Below are 15,004 nucleotides of genomic sequence, written 5' to 3' on the forward strand. Positions count from 1 at the left end.
GTTTTCAATTTCATTTATTTCTGCTCTGATCTTTGTTATTTCTTTCCTTTTGCTTGCTTTGGGATTAGTTTGCTGTTCTTTCTCCAGTTCTTCCAAGTGGACAGTTAATTCCTGCATTTTTGCCTTTTCTTCTTTTCTGATATAGGCATTTAGGGCAATAAATTTCCCTCTTAGCACTGCCTTTGCTGCATCCCGTAAGTTTTGATATGTTGTGTTTTCATTTTCATTCGCCTCGAGGTATTTACTAATTTCTCTTGCAATTTCTTCTTTGACCCACGGGTTGTTTAAGAGTGTGTTGTTGAGCCTCCACGTATTTGTGAATTTTCTGGCATTCCGCCTATTATTGATTTCCAACTTCATTCCTTTATGATCCGAGAAAGTGTTGTGTATGATTTCAATCTGTTTAAATTTGTTAAGACTTGCTTTGTGACCCAGCATATGGTCTATCTTTGAGAACGATCCATGAGCACTTGAGAAAAAGGTGTATCCTGCTGTTGTAGGATTTAATGTCCTATAAATGTCTGTTAAGTCAAGCTCATTTATAGTAATATTCAGATTCTCTATTTCTTTATTGATCCTCTGTCTAGATGTTCTGTCCATTGATGAGAGTGGGGAATTGAAGTCTCCAACTATTATGGTATTTGTGTCTATTTCCCTTTTCAGTGTTTGCAGTGTATTCCTCACGTATTTTGGGGCATTCTGATTTGGTGCGTAAATATTTATGATTGTTATGTCTTCTTGTTTAATTGTTCCTGTTATTAGTAGATAGTGTCCTTCTTTGTCTCTTTTAACTGTTTTACATTTGAAGTCTGACTTGTTGGATATTAGTATAGCCACTCCTGCTCTTTTCTGGTTGTTATTTGCATGAAATATCTTTTCCCAACCTTTCACTTTCAACCTATGTTTATCTTTGGGTCTAAGATGTGTTTCCTGTAGACAGCATATAGAAGGATCCTGTTTTTTAATCCATTCTGCCATTCTATGTCTTTTGATTGGGGAATTCAGTCCATTAACATTTAGTGTTATTACTGTTTGGATAATATTTTCCTCTACCATTTTGCCTGTTGTATTATATACATCATATCTGACTTTCCTTCTTTCTACACTCTTCTCCATACCTCTCTCTTCTGTCTTTTCGGTTCTGATTCTAGTGCTCCCTTTAGTATTTCTTGCAGAGCTGGTCTCTTGGTCACAAATTCTCTCAGTGACTTTTTGTCTGAGAATGTTTTAATTTCTCCCTCATTTTTGAAGGACAATTTTGCTGGATATAGGAGTCTTGGTTGGCAGTTTTTCTCTTTTAGTAATTTAAATATATCATCCCACTGTCTTCTAGCTTCCATGGTTTCTGCTGAGAAATCTACACATAGTCTTATTGGGTTTCCCTTGTATGTGATGGATTGTTTTTCTCTTGCTGCTTTCAAGATCCTCTCTTTCTCTTTGACCTCTGACATTCTAACTAGTAAGTGTCTTGAAGAACGCCTATTTGGGTCTAATCTCTTTGGGGTGCGCTGCACTTCTTGGATCTGTAATTTTAGGTCTTTCATAAGAGTTGGGAAATTTTCAGTGATAATTTCTTCCATTAGTTTTTCTCCTCCTTTTCCCTTCTCTTCTCCTTCTGGGACACCCAGAACACGTATATTTGTGCGCTTCATATTGTCCTTGAGTTCCCTGATCCCCTGTTCAAATTTTTCCATTCTTTTCCCGATAGTTTCTGTTTGTTTTTGGAATTCAGATGTTCCATCCTCCAAATCACTAATTCTATCTTCTGTCTCTTTGAATCTATCATTGTAGGTATCCATTGTTTTTTCTATCTTTTCTACTTTGTCCTTCACTTCCATAAGTTTTGTGATTTGTTTTTTCAGTTTTTCTATTTCTTCTTTATGTTCAGCCCATGTCTTCTTCATGTCCTCCCTCAATTTATCGATTTCGTTTTTGAAGAGGTTTTCCATTTCTGTTCGTATATTCAGCATTAGTTGTCTCAGCTCCTGTATCTCATTTGAACTATTGGTTTGTTCCTTTGACTGGGCCATGTTTTCAATTATTTGAGCGTGATCCGTTATCTTCTGTTGGCGTCTGCGCATTTAGACAGATTTCCCTGGGTATTGGATCCAAAAGTTTGGAAGATTTTTCTGTGAAATCTCTGGGTTCTGTTTTTCTTATCCTGCCCAGTAGGTGGCGCTCGTGGCACACGTTTGTCTGCGGGTCCCACCAGTAAAAGGTGCTGTGGGACCTTTAACTTTGGAAAACTCTCTCCGTCTGGGAGGTTCGCTAGCCGAAGTGGCTTGGAAGTGTACGAGCCGGCCCAGGGTCCGAACGCGGGGAGGGTTGCTGGCCGCCACAGCCCGGGAAAGCGCCCGTCCGAATTTCCTAGTCGGCCCGGGGCGACAAGCGAGGCGGGAGGGCACCAGCGGCAGCGGCCCGCCCGGGAGAGTGCACGTTCCTGGGGAGTCACGGGTTTGGAAGGGGCCTCCCCCACCCCTCACCGTTCTCCGTGGCCTGGGGATTTCCGATCCAATTCTCTCAGTTAGTCCGGGGGGCCGCACGTGGTGTGGGCGCCAGCCGCCGCGGTTTCAGGGGACCGCCTCTCCAATTCTCCCAGCCGGCCCGGGAAGGGGGAAGGGAGTGACTCCGGCCACTTGCCGCCCCGCCCAGTGAAGCCCGCGTGCCTCGGTGATCTCACCCGAATGGCTTCTCTCAGCCAGCCAGCCGTTCCAGGATGGGGTACGCTGTCTTTTTTTTCTCTGTTTTGGCTTTGGGAGCTGTTCTGTATCGTTTCTCCTCCCCTAGTAGCTGTCCTGGAGAAGAAACTAAGATCCGCGCGTCTTACTAAGCCACCATCTTCTCCGGAAGCAAACCCGGGTCTCTTGCATGGAAGATGAGCATTCTACCTTGAATCACCCAGCATGTTTCTTTTTTAAAGTAGAAATTTAAGAGTGGTATACCACTAAGCTGGGCATCTGTATAATATAGTTAATTCAGCAAGGTGACTATTTTTACCTTTCTGTGGTATTGAGATAAGGTAACTACTTTTTTTTTCACTTTGTCCTGTTATATTTGTTTTACTTTACCTATCTTTTGTTCTAATAGGGTTATAACACTAGTTTATTTAACAGTGCAAATTGAGTACTTACTTTGCATCTGGTGCAAGATGAATAAGCAATGGTCTTTGTCCTCAAGGATGCAACATTCTAGTGTGGGGTGGCTGAAAGGGGGGTGGGAGTTGAATAAGCCAGAATCACAGAACAGTCCAAGAAGTGCTTTGATGGAGATTATCCGAGTTAGTGTGAGGGGAGCACAGAAATAGGGGCAGAGGAAGCTTTCTAGATGTTTTCCAGTTGTAGTGCTCCAAAACTTCAGAAACCAATAGATAGGAATAGAGTAATTCGTTTATCCAAATTGATCAAATACTTTAAGAATTTAGGCAACTCAGACAATTTGGAGGTTTAATTCAGAATTAATATCACCACACCAAGAAATCCAATGTTAATAGGAAAGATAGTAGTTATCCAGAGCATTCCCATATCAGGTGAACCTTAGGTGAAGCTTGTGATAGTCGTAGAAATAAGTCATAGTATAGGTAATTCCCTAGTTATGAGTATTTGCCTTATGAATGATCCATTTTTTGAAATAGTTGTGCACTTGAGTGCTGCAGCTTCCCTTCCCAGCACTAGTCTCATCTTCCTCAAGTAGGCGCCCAGGCTTTTGCGGGCTGAAGGTACCACGGGGGCTATCTCAGGGACTGTCAACCACTACCTTGTCAATGCTTTTCTTGCTCCTTAGGAACTTGCCTTTCTTGGTTTTCCTTCCATTTAACCACTCACAGTACAACAGACTGGCTTTTCTTCATATGCGTATATTCTTCTTAATTCATGTACTCCTTTTCTTTGCTCTTCCCTGTTTTTTTGTTGACTAGTTTCCCTTTCTTTCTCTATGCTCTAAATGTAGATTGAAAAAAAACCCCAATCGTGATTAGCAGTAATATAAATAAATAACATAAATGATTTTGCTCTGTCCCAAAGGTGTATCATGTTTTAAAGTGGGACCACTGTTCCCGTTTGAAAATGCCCAGATGTTCTGCTTCGAACTTTCACATCATTATCTGTCTCTCATCTATTTGAATCAAATACTCTTCTTTTTATAATATCTGCATTTAAAAGAAATAAAAAAGACTCTAACATTCATTTCTATTGTATTTTGTAGAAGAGCTTTAGAAATGTACACATTACATTATTGCATATTGGGTATTATATAAATATCTGTTTATAAAAAAACTGTTTCTATGGAAGACTGGTTCTGTTTCGAATAGCTGACATAGGAATTATGCTTAGAAAGGGGTCACTTCTTTTTATTCATTAATTTATTAACTGAGTATTTTGAGGCACTGCGAATGAGGATCTCAGCTGAAAGCATTTAAAAAAGGATAAATCTTGTGCGCATACATACACACTATATATATCATATGATTACCTTGAAGGATAGGCAATCATAAATGAGTAGAAATGGGAAAAGGTCTTCTTTGTGTACAAAGGCACTTAGGGTAGCAGATCTCAGGGTCTATAATGTCAGAAGGACCTGAATGTGTTTACCATATTAATTCTAAAAGGGGGAGTAGTAAAAGAGAGGCTGGAAGAGTCATATAGTAGAAGTGAATCTCAGTCCTCAACGTTAACTGTGGCAGAAGTATGAATACTTTTTTTTTTTTGAGAACTCAATTGATGTGTTGAGCCCATTGAAACATCCCCTTGGTCCTTTCTGAGGGCTTCCTGCTTCTAAGACTTTACCCTCGTTTTGGAATCATCAATTTGCGAAGTCATTGGGTGGGTATCTGGTCCTTGTCATTGGCTCATGTGAGTTATGGTTGAGCCATAAAGCAATCCAGACTTTCAGGGCCACTCATTCTTTGCCACTGAGAATCTTAGGGAGGCTGCCAGCTGCTGCGAACCACCATAAAGCTCTGTTGGGGTCATGTCTTCTTCTCAGCAGCTCTGGTCTTCAACCCAGAGGCTTCTCTGTTCTCATTACCTCTTCTCCCCCCCCCCCCCCCCCCCCCACGTGATGCAGTGCCTTTCTAGTGTCTGAAACTTCCTTGGTAGTTTAGGCCAAGTTATTTTGGTCTACACAAGGGATCCATCTCCTTTGGGCTTAGGCTTTTGGTAATGAAAGTTATGAACAATTGCAGGCTAGTTCCTTTTTTTTCCTGGCAGCATCCCTTTCCCAAAATGATAAATGTAAGACTTGATCTTTGCTTGAATGGGGAGGGAAAAAAAGAGGAGCAATACCAAGAAAAAAAAGGTTCATATCTCGAAATACTATGCCACTCCCCAGTAGGTTGGGTCTTGGTTGACGAGAGTCTTACATGCCACATTTGGGAGACTAAGTTCCACCAGAGAGGTGTTAGGAAGTGTGGAAAGGCTCTGAGCTGGGGAGTGGCCCATGATCAGGGCAGTGTTTTGGCATGATTCACCTGACAGCAGTGGCCCACACACAAGAGAGCCTGGAATCAGGAAGACCACCAAGGAAGCTCTTGTCGTGGTCTTTGTAGGTGTGCACGTCGGTCATTTCCTTTGTGTTCTGTATTACAGCCATGCCTTCTTGGGCCTCACCCAAGGATTTACTTCCTAGAATTCTCAAAAATATGCTGTGTTAACTAACTCTTGTCTGTGTGTTACTTTTAGGCAGGGCTGTTCTTATTGCAGAATGTCACCATTTGAAATGGGAAATTATGGAGGTCAAGAGACAATAATCAGTCACTGAAAAAGGAAATTCTTTCATTTCATGACCCCCTAATGCACTGTAATAAAGAGGAAGTTGAAATTCCAGAGGTGTTTCTTGATCTCAGAGGACATTTGATACTCTTAAGAGGAAGCTGTTCTGCTAAAGTTGACGCTTTTCTGAGAGGCAGTACTGGTTCTTTAAGGTGGGGAGACCTAGATGAGTGTTAATTGCATTTGCATGACAAGTGGAAAAATCTGAAGTCTGGAAAGGCTGTCTCATTCCATTCACAGGTGAGCTGTGTTCTCCAAGACTCTCTTTGAGACCTTTAAGAAAATAGCAGGCAAAGAAGGCTTTTCTAAGATAATGAAACATGGAAAATTTCTTGGTGAAACTTGATGACTCTGTATTTGTGGCACATGCATGTTTCAGATTTTTTTCTGTACCCAGATAGGCATTTCTGCTTTTAAATTTGTGGTTGCATCTGATTACCTAATTAGTTTAGAAAACCTCTTAGGAAAAAGACAGGGCAGAGGGGGGCTTTGAGGAAGTGGAGGGTACTGTGAAGGTCGCAGCGGAAAAGACAAACCTCCCAGTGAGAAGTGTCTCGGGGACTTCTGCCTTTACCCTCCTTGCTTCTGGAGCAATTCAAAACCGGGGTGGGGGTGGGGGTGGGAACCGCCTCTGGGTCCCTGGTGATAGCAATAAGCAGGAACCTGCTGGCTAGCCCTGCAGCCAAATAGATTAAAAAAATCAAATTATTCAGGAGGTTGTAACAAAAAGCAAGAGCCACTTCCCAGAAGCTTTCCCTATCTTCACACTCCGCTTTCTGGAAGCCACCATTGGCAAGTTTCCCGTGCCTTTCTGCAAAAAACTTTTGAATATACAATATACATGAATTTTCCTTTTTTTTCCTGTTGCATCACTCCACACTCATTAGTCTGCAACTGGCCTCTGCTTTTCAATTACAGCCTCTTCAGACCTCTCCAGCTCAGCCCTCCCACGACCTCAGTCTTCCTAGGTCTTCTGCATTCTGTCTGATAATCACTTCAGCTGTTCCTGTTTCCTGCCTCTAGCGGGTCTTTTAATTCATTAGGAACATTAAGAACAGTTTCTGTTGGTTCAGCAGCCAGAATAATTTTTACTTCTTTGTCCTATTGGGTCCTGTTGATCTCTTGTCAACTTTTGGCAGAAGAAATCAGGGTAACACATTGACTGGTTTTTTTGTTTTATTTTGTTTTGCTGAGAGACTATCCCCATGTTGTGGATCTTTGCATTGTGTTTTAGCAGCTATGGGTGTAAATAAAAATTTACCCAGTTTGGGCATTTTATCATGGAGATAGCTCATAGAGCCTTCTTTGGCCTCTATTTTGTGTGTGTGTGTGTGTGTGTTTGTGAAATATGTATACAAAAAAGTAATAGATTTTAAAGTGCAATTTTAACAGTTAGTTATAGAACAGATATCAGAGTTTGGTATGGGTTACAAGTCCATAATTTCAGGTCTTACCTTCTAGCTGCTCCAAGATATTGGAGACTAACAATAAATATTAATGTAATGTTTCAGGGGTCATACTCATTTGTTAAATCCTAACTTCTCTGTTAAAGCTTCTCCTCCTTTGATCCTTCTCCTAGTCTTTGGGGTTATTTGGGCTATGCCCATTCTAATATTTGCATGTTGAGAAAGGTATTAACAGTATGAAATAGGGAATGGAACTGGTTGATGTTCTTGAAGAGACTGGCATCTCTGGGTTTTAGGACTTTTCTGGCCTAGGAACCATCTGAAGGTTTTAGGTTTCTGAAAAGTAAGCTGTTAACTTGAGGCCATAACATGCAATATTAGTTTCCCCCCATACCTCTCTATTGTTGACTCTTTGTATAAGATCAGACCTTTGAAGTAGCTCATGCAAGAATTTATTTGTAATTGTGGAGTTAGTCAGTGGGTTACAGGATTCTTTCAATCCTATTCACTTTCAACATGGCAATGGTACTTATAACCCCTCTAATGAACTGCCTTTATTTCTATCCATTTCCTTACAGTTAAATTCAACCTCATTGAGTAACCATTCACCCATCTCTAGCGTCTTTGTACCTCTGGGCCCCCTATATTCTTCAGTGTAACCTCTGGGTTTACCTTTACCAGAGTCATAATAGTGAAATATACAGTATCTATCCTTTTGTGTCTGGCTTAATTTCACCCAGCATTATGTCCTCAAGGTTCATCCATGTTGTTATGTACTTCAGGACCTCATTTGATCTTACTGCTGCATAATAGTCCATCGTGTGTATATATACACCACTCGTCTGCTGATGGGCACTTGGATTGTTTCCATCTTTTGGCAATTGTAAATAGTGCTGCTATGAATATCAATGTGTGTTCAGCTCTTCTAGATATATACTGAATACTGGTATTGCTGGGTCATAGGGGAACTTGATATTTTGAGGAACTACCAAACTGTCTTCCATAAGGCTGTGCCATTATACATTTCCACCAACAGTGAAAAAGTGTTCCGATTTCTCCACATCCTCTCCAACATTTGTAACTTTGTTTAATAGCAGCCATACTTTTAGGTGTGAGGTGATCTTTCATTGTTTTTTTTTTTCAAGAAAAAAATGGCCATTAATTTTATTAAGGTGAAAAATATATAACAGATCTGAAATTTATTATCAGAATGATGTCATTTTAGAATAAACTTGATATAAGCTTTAAAATGTTTTCCACCTGGCACAAAATTCTTGATTCTCAGAACTTCAGGACTAGTATTTGAAAGGAAATAAATATACAAAGAGGGTATAGATCAGGCTTGAGAGTTGACAAAATAACTAAATGAAAATTCTTTATGACATCCATGTGCGATCTAGAAAGCACTGGAAAGCACTTTCATACTCGATCCTTCTTCAAACGATCGAGAATCAGGAGAAATGGCAAGTCCTATATTTGCAAAACTGATGAAAATCATGCTATAGTAATCTGTGAATGTGAAACAACTGCACAGATCTGCATTTCCAACCGTTTCCACCATGATTCTATGTCAATGTAAAAAAAGGATTCTTTTGTACAAATCCAAGAAGGCTGAGAAGTAGCAGCACAGCTGTGGAAGATGGTACAGTGACTTACTTCTGAGGCTAGACAGTGGGGGAGGAGGGGCAAAGTCCCTGAGAAAAGAACCCTACCTTAACGACCTACAGCGGGTCTAGTCAGTGGTCGATCTCCCGTACCAAAACCGCACTTTGAAGTCATCACTGCACATCATGAAACCAGGTTTGGTGGGCGAGTGCACTATATAGCGGATGATGTTGTACCCCAAGGAGAGCAGGTTACTCAGTTGAATCCCAGCAGCAGAGACTGATTGTATTAGTTAGGATTCTCTAGAGAAACAGAATCAGCAGGAAATATTTGTAAATATAAAATTTATAAAAGTGTCTCACATAACCATGAGAACGTAGAGTCCAAAATCTGTGTGGCAGGCTGTGAAGCTGAAGATTCCAGTGGAAGGTCTGGATGAACTTCACAGGAGAGGCTCACCGGCCAGAGCAGGAAGAGAGCCTGTCTCTTCTGAATCCTCCTTAAAAGGCTTCCGGTGATTAGATTAAGCATCACTCATTAAAGAAGACACGCCCCTTGGCTGATGACAAATAGAATCAGCTCTGGATGTAGTAGCCGATGTGAACATGATTTAATTCTATGAAATGTCCTCATAGCAACAAACAGGCCAGCACTTGCCCATCCAGACAAACAGGGACCACCAACTGGCCAAGTTAACACATGAACCTGACCATGATACTGGTCATCCTTCATCAGGCAGCAACACATAGTCCTCGGTGTGGTTGAAGACTGCTTGTGTCTGGTGCACTTGCAGTGCACTCAAACCAGCACCTGTGTATGGGACCAATGTTCTTCCTGTTGATATTTCCCAAAGTTTAGCTACAGAGTCTTTTACACTTTAGAGACTGCATTTAAATTAAAAAAAAAACCAAAACAAACATCAGCACCATCATCTGTTTTCTCGAAAGTTGTGATGCATCGGTTTGAAACATCATCCCATAGTTTGATGCAGCTATCCTTGCTGCCAGTTACATACATATTGGCACTAGGATTATAATTAACAGAGCATATAGCCTCAGTGTGTTGATCTTGAGGACTTCAAGAGACGAAAACATTGAAATGTGTTGATATCATAAAGCGAGAGTAGGTTGCTGAGTCCCAACGGGTATAGAGTCTCCAGAAGGATGAAAAATGATGAAGCATATCATTTCAGCTTCCTGAATGTATTTGAAGGCTCTTTTTGCAGATGGCTTGGAATAATCACATAATTTAAGAGTATAATCCCTTGAGCCAGAGGCCAGGATCTGTTTTCTTGAGTGGAAAGTGAGATGTGACTTCATGCATGTGGTCATAAACAGTTCAGATAATTTGGTGGTTTTCTGTATTCTTTTTGCAGTCTCATTCTTCATGACCTCTATTGGCAAAGCACTTTTGGCCAACATTCTTTCTGTGTCAAGTGTTTTTATGGACACAACAGCAGATCCAGTAGCTATTAACTGCTCATGACTACTATAGGTAGCTGCAAAGCATGGTCCTTTATGGGATGAGACATAGCACGCTTTGTACTCTGAAGATACTGGAGACATCGCACATCTGCATCAAATTCCAAGTCAGTCCCTGTGCCAGGGGCAACTCTATCTGGATGACCGATTGAATACTGCAGTATTATCATTTTCCATTCCCAGGTTGATGAGATGCAGGAATTGCCTTGAGGGTGTGCACAGAGACTGAGACTTGATTTCATCGATAAAGTCCTTAGCAATGCTGATGTAGCTGTCATAGAGCAGCTGTCTAATGGTCAGTTCTTTAAGCCGACTGTGGTAGTTAGATTCAGTTGTCAACTTGGCCAGGTGAAAGCACCTAGTTCTGTTGCTGTGGACATGAGCCAATGGTAGGTGAATCTCATCTGTTGCTAATTACATCCGCAGTCGGCTAGGAGGCGTGTCTGCTGCAATGAGTGACGTTTAACTTAATTGGCTTGTGCTTAAATGAGAGAACGCAATGTAGCACAGTCTAGCAGCTTGGCATTCCTCATCTCAGCACTTGCAGCTCAGCCCGGGCCTTTGGAGATGCAGAAAGAAGTCATCCCGGGGAAAGTTGTTGGAACCCAGGGGCCTGGAAAGAAGACCAGCAGAGACCATCCTGTGCCTTCCACATAAGAAAGAACCTCAGTGGAAAGTTAGCTGCCTTTCCTCTGAAGAACCAACAAAATAAATCCCCTTTTATTAAAAGCCAATCCGTCTCTGGTGTGTTGCATTCCGGCAGCTAGCAAACTAGGAACACCGACCTTGGTTCTGTACATCTTGGAGAAGAGGAGAATGATTCCTCCTGTCAGCTACTGATCCAGCTCTCACAGTCTCCTACTCTCTGCTGGAAAAATGGAGGCACCTCATTATAGTCTTGATTTGCATTTCTCTTGTGGCTAATGAAGATAAGCCTCTCTTCATGTGCTTTTTAGTCATTTGTATTTGCTCTTCGGAAAAATGTCTATTCATATCCTTTGCTCATTTTATTATTGGGTTGTTTGTTCTTTTGTGGTTGAGTTGTATAATTTCTTTATGTACACAGACTATCAAATCTTTGTCTGATACAAAGTTTCTCCATATTTTATCCATTGAGTTGGTTTCATCCTCACCTTTTTGACAAAGTCATTTGATGCCCAAAAGCTTTTGATTTCAAGGAGTTCCCATTTATCTATTTTTTTCTTTCATTGCTTGTATATTAGGTATAAAGTTTAAGAAACTATCTCCTATTACTCAGTCTTGAAGATGTTTTCCCTATATTTTCTTCTAGGATTTTTATTGTACCATCTCTTATAGGTAGGTCTTTGATAGATTATATGAAAGTATATATATATGCATACACTATAATATAGTGTGTGTATATATAGTATATATACATGGTTCTGTCCCAGTTCAGTGGATTTGGGGACCTTGTAGAAGATCAGTTGACCATATATTTGGTGATCTATCACCACACTCTCGATGTGATTCCATTCGTCAATATCTCTATCTTTGTGCTGGTCTTTTTGCTGTTTTGACGACTTTGGCTTTATAAGTTTTAAAGTCAGAAAGTGTTTATTTTCCCACTGCATTCTTTTCTTTTAAAGTATATTTGTAGCTATTTGAGGTCTCTTTCCCTTCCAAATAAATTTGACAGCTAGCTTTTCCAGAGTCATCGGATAGGTTGTTGGAATTTTGATTGGTATTGCATCGAATCTGTAGATCAATTTGGGTAGGATCGACATCTTAATGATGTTCAACCTTCTTATCCATGAGCATGAAATGTCTTTCCACCCACTTAGATCTTCTTTGCTTTCTTTTAGCAATGGTTTGTCATGGTCATTTTCTATGTACAGGTGCTAAACATCCCTGATTAAGTAGTTTATTCCTACACACTTGATTTTTTTTTGTTGCATGGACAGGTACCTGGAACTGAACCCGGGTCTCCAGCATGGCAGGCAAGAACTCTGCCACTGAGCCACTGTGGCCCACCCAATACTTGATTCTTTTAGTTGGTCTTTTGAATGGAAAATTTTTCCTTAATTGTCTCCTCAGTTAGGTTATTACCTGTGTATAGAAACATTACTAATTTTTGCACATTTATCTTGTATCCCACCACTTTGATGAAATTGTTTATTAGCTCAAATATCTTTGTTGTAGATTTCTCAGGATTTTCCAAGTATAAGATCATGTCATCTGCAAATAGTGAAAGTTTTACCTCTTCCTTTCCTATTTGGATGCCTTTTATTCCTGTCTCCTGCCTGAAGTTTGAGGTTAGTTTGCTGTAAGAGCAGTTCTTGAGTCTACCATCATGTGCTTTTGTTTTTGTCAGATCTATGTATTCTTTACCTTCTCTCTCATTTTATTCTTTAAGTTATCCTTACTGATACTCATCAATTCTGTGCCTACCTGCAGACTCCCTTTTCCTGTCTCCTTTTTTCGGTTGACAGAATTCCGTTTAATATTTCTTGTAGGGCTGGTCTTTTACTGACAAATTGTCTTAGCCTTTGTTTGTCTGAAGATTTTAGTCTCTCCCTCAATCTTTTTTTTTTGCATGGGTGGGCATCAGGAATCGAATCCGGGTCTCTGGCATGGCAGGCGAGAAGTCTGCCTGATGAGCCACTGTGGCCCTCCTACTCCCTCAATTTTGAAGGACAACTTGGCTGAATAAAGAATTGTTGGCTGAAAATCTTTTTGTTCAGAATCTGTCATATAGCATATCACTGCCTTCTTGCCTCCGTGGTGCCTGCTGAGTAGTCCACACACAGTCTCATGTGGTTTTCCCTATATGTAGTGAATTGGTTTTCTCTTATTTCTTTCAGGACGTTCTGCTTCTCTTCAGCATTTGAGAATCTGATTAATATGCATCTCGGAATAGGCCTATTTGGATTTATGCTATTTGGGGTTTGTTGGGCTTCTTTTATTTGCATTTTTATGTTGTACAATAGTTGGGAAGTTTTCTCTTATTATCTCTTCAACTAACCTTACTAACCCTTTTCTCCTTCTGGTACACTGATGGATCTTATATTTGTGTTCTTCATGTTGTCATGAATTCCCCTGAAATCCAGTTCCTTTTTTTCTACTTTTCTTGCCATTTGTTCTTTTGTGCACTACATTTCAATTGCCCTGTCTTCTAGCTCATTTATTCTTTCTTCTACTTCTTTAGATCTGCTGTTGTGCCTCTCTAGTATATTTTTGATTTGACCTATAGTATCTTTGATCTCTGCTATTTTTTTTAATCACTCAAATTCTTCTTTATGCTCTTCCAGCATCTTCTTGATAACTTTTGTGTCCTTATGCACATCATTGATTAGTTGTTTCAAATTCCATGTCCTCTTTAGTGTTTTAATTTTTGTTTGGCTGGGCACATCTACCTGAATCTTCACAGGCTTTGTGATTTTATGTTGCCTTTGGTGCATTTGATTATCTTGTTAATTAGGTTGTTTTACAAGTGATTTCTTTCACTTGTCTAAGGTTTTGTATTTGCTTAGGTTTGTGTTGAAGGTCCCCTTTTGCAGTGGTTTGTCAGTAATTCCCTGCCAAACCAAGGCTCGAATCTCACGGAGGGGATACAGTTCTACTTGAGGCTTCCCAGCAGATGGCGCTCTTGGGCCACCTGTACCCCTCAGACCCTCCTCCCCTGGACTGTGGCAGCTGGCTAAGCAGAACGGAGACCTGGTGCAGTTCCAGCCAGGGCTGCTTGTCTTGGTTCCTGCTGAGAGCTGTCAACCCTGGAGCCTGGGGATGAGCAGTGTGCACCTCATCAGAGATTCCACTTATGGGCCCAATGGGTCTGGTGGCCTCCGACACCCACTTAGGTTGATCTTGGGCTGTGGGCTGGGTATTTCAGCTGCCCCTGCCTTCAGCTAGCCTGGAAAAACCTGGTGGCTGGGTACGCTTCCTGGTTCCTCCCAGGGGCTCCAAGCTAGCTGTGGGGATAGGCTGGAGTGGAGGGACTGTCCGCTCCTTCAGACCCACAATTCCCCACATGCTGCCGTTGGCCCACTGTGGGGCCATGCCCAAGCTCACTCACCCAGTTCTCTCCATCTTGGTTTCTCCACTTTTTCGACCAGGACTTCCCTATATAGTGTGTGGTCACTTGCCCCCTGGAGCTGCAGTCCCCATCATTCTTCTGTCCCCTCATTGTTGCACGGAGCAGGAATGAAAGCACCCTATTCTGGCCTCTCATTTTACCATCATAGTGGATTCTGGGCAGATGGGTGCTGGACAGCATTATTTACACTACATCACTTATCTTTGTATAGGTATTTCACTTTTAACTAATTGATGGTTTTGTTTGCTTTTCTGGGTAGTCTTAAGGAGTAGGCATATAGTCTATTTTAGGGGAAAGAATTGAGGTTACACAGTAAATCAGTGTTAGATCTGAGGCCAGAAATCTCAAATATTCTTTCTTCTCTTTCTTTCAGATCACTAACTCCACTACCCGACCATATCCCACCTCCCATGCTCCAGCATGGAAGAAAGCAAAATGTAAATGGCAGTAGTGTCTCAGACCATCTTTTAGAAGTCTGGCCACAAATATGAGGCACTTTGTTTATAAAATGCCAATGAAGTTTAAACAGGATTGTTTTTCCTTAATTATTTAAATATATTTTCCCAATTTGCAGAACTTGAAATGAGTTTACTTTATATCATAATGTTCTGATTACTATTTTAAGAAATTAAAGAACTTTGGACATAACTGCAAACTTTGGACATAACTTCAGGGTAGGATGTATGGTGTGCA

At 40.9% G+C, this 15,004-nt stretch overlaps 1 protein-coding gene and 1 pseudogene across 11 annotated transcripts in view; one reads left to right on the plus strand and one right to left on the minus strand.

The window, feature by feature from the left end:
* Nucleotides 1–15,004, plus strand: part of LTBP1 (latent transforming growth factor beta binding protein 1) — a 471,389-nt gene that overhangs the window by 156,622 nt on the left and 299,763 nt on the right. The window lies entirely within an intron of this gene.
* LOC143661720 (cleavage stimulation factor subunit 1 pseudogene) lies at nt 8,904–14,274 on the minus strand (annotated as a pseudogene).

This window comes from Tamandua tetradactyla, chromosome 17 (assembly GCF_023851605.1).
Source record: "Tamandua tetradactyla isolate mTamTet1 chromosome 17, mTamTet1.pri, whole genome shotgun sequence".
In the NCBI taxonomy this organism is placed as follows: domain Eukaryota; kingdom Metazoa; phylum Chordata; class Mammalia; order Pilosa; family Myrmecophagidae; genus Tamandua; species Tamandua tetradactyla.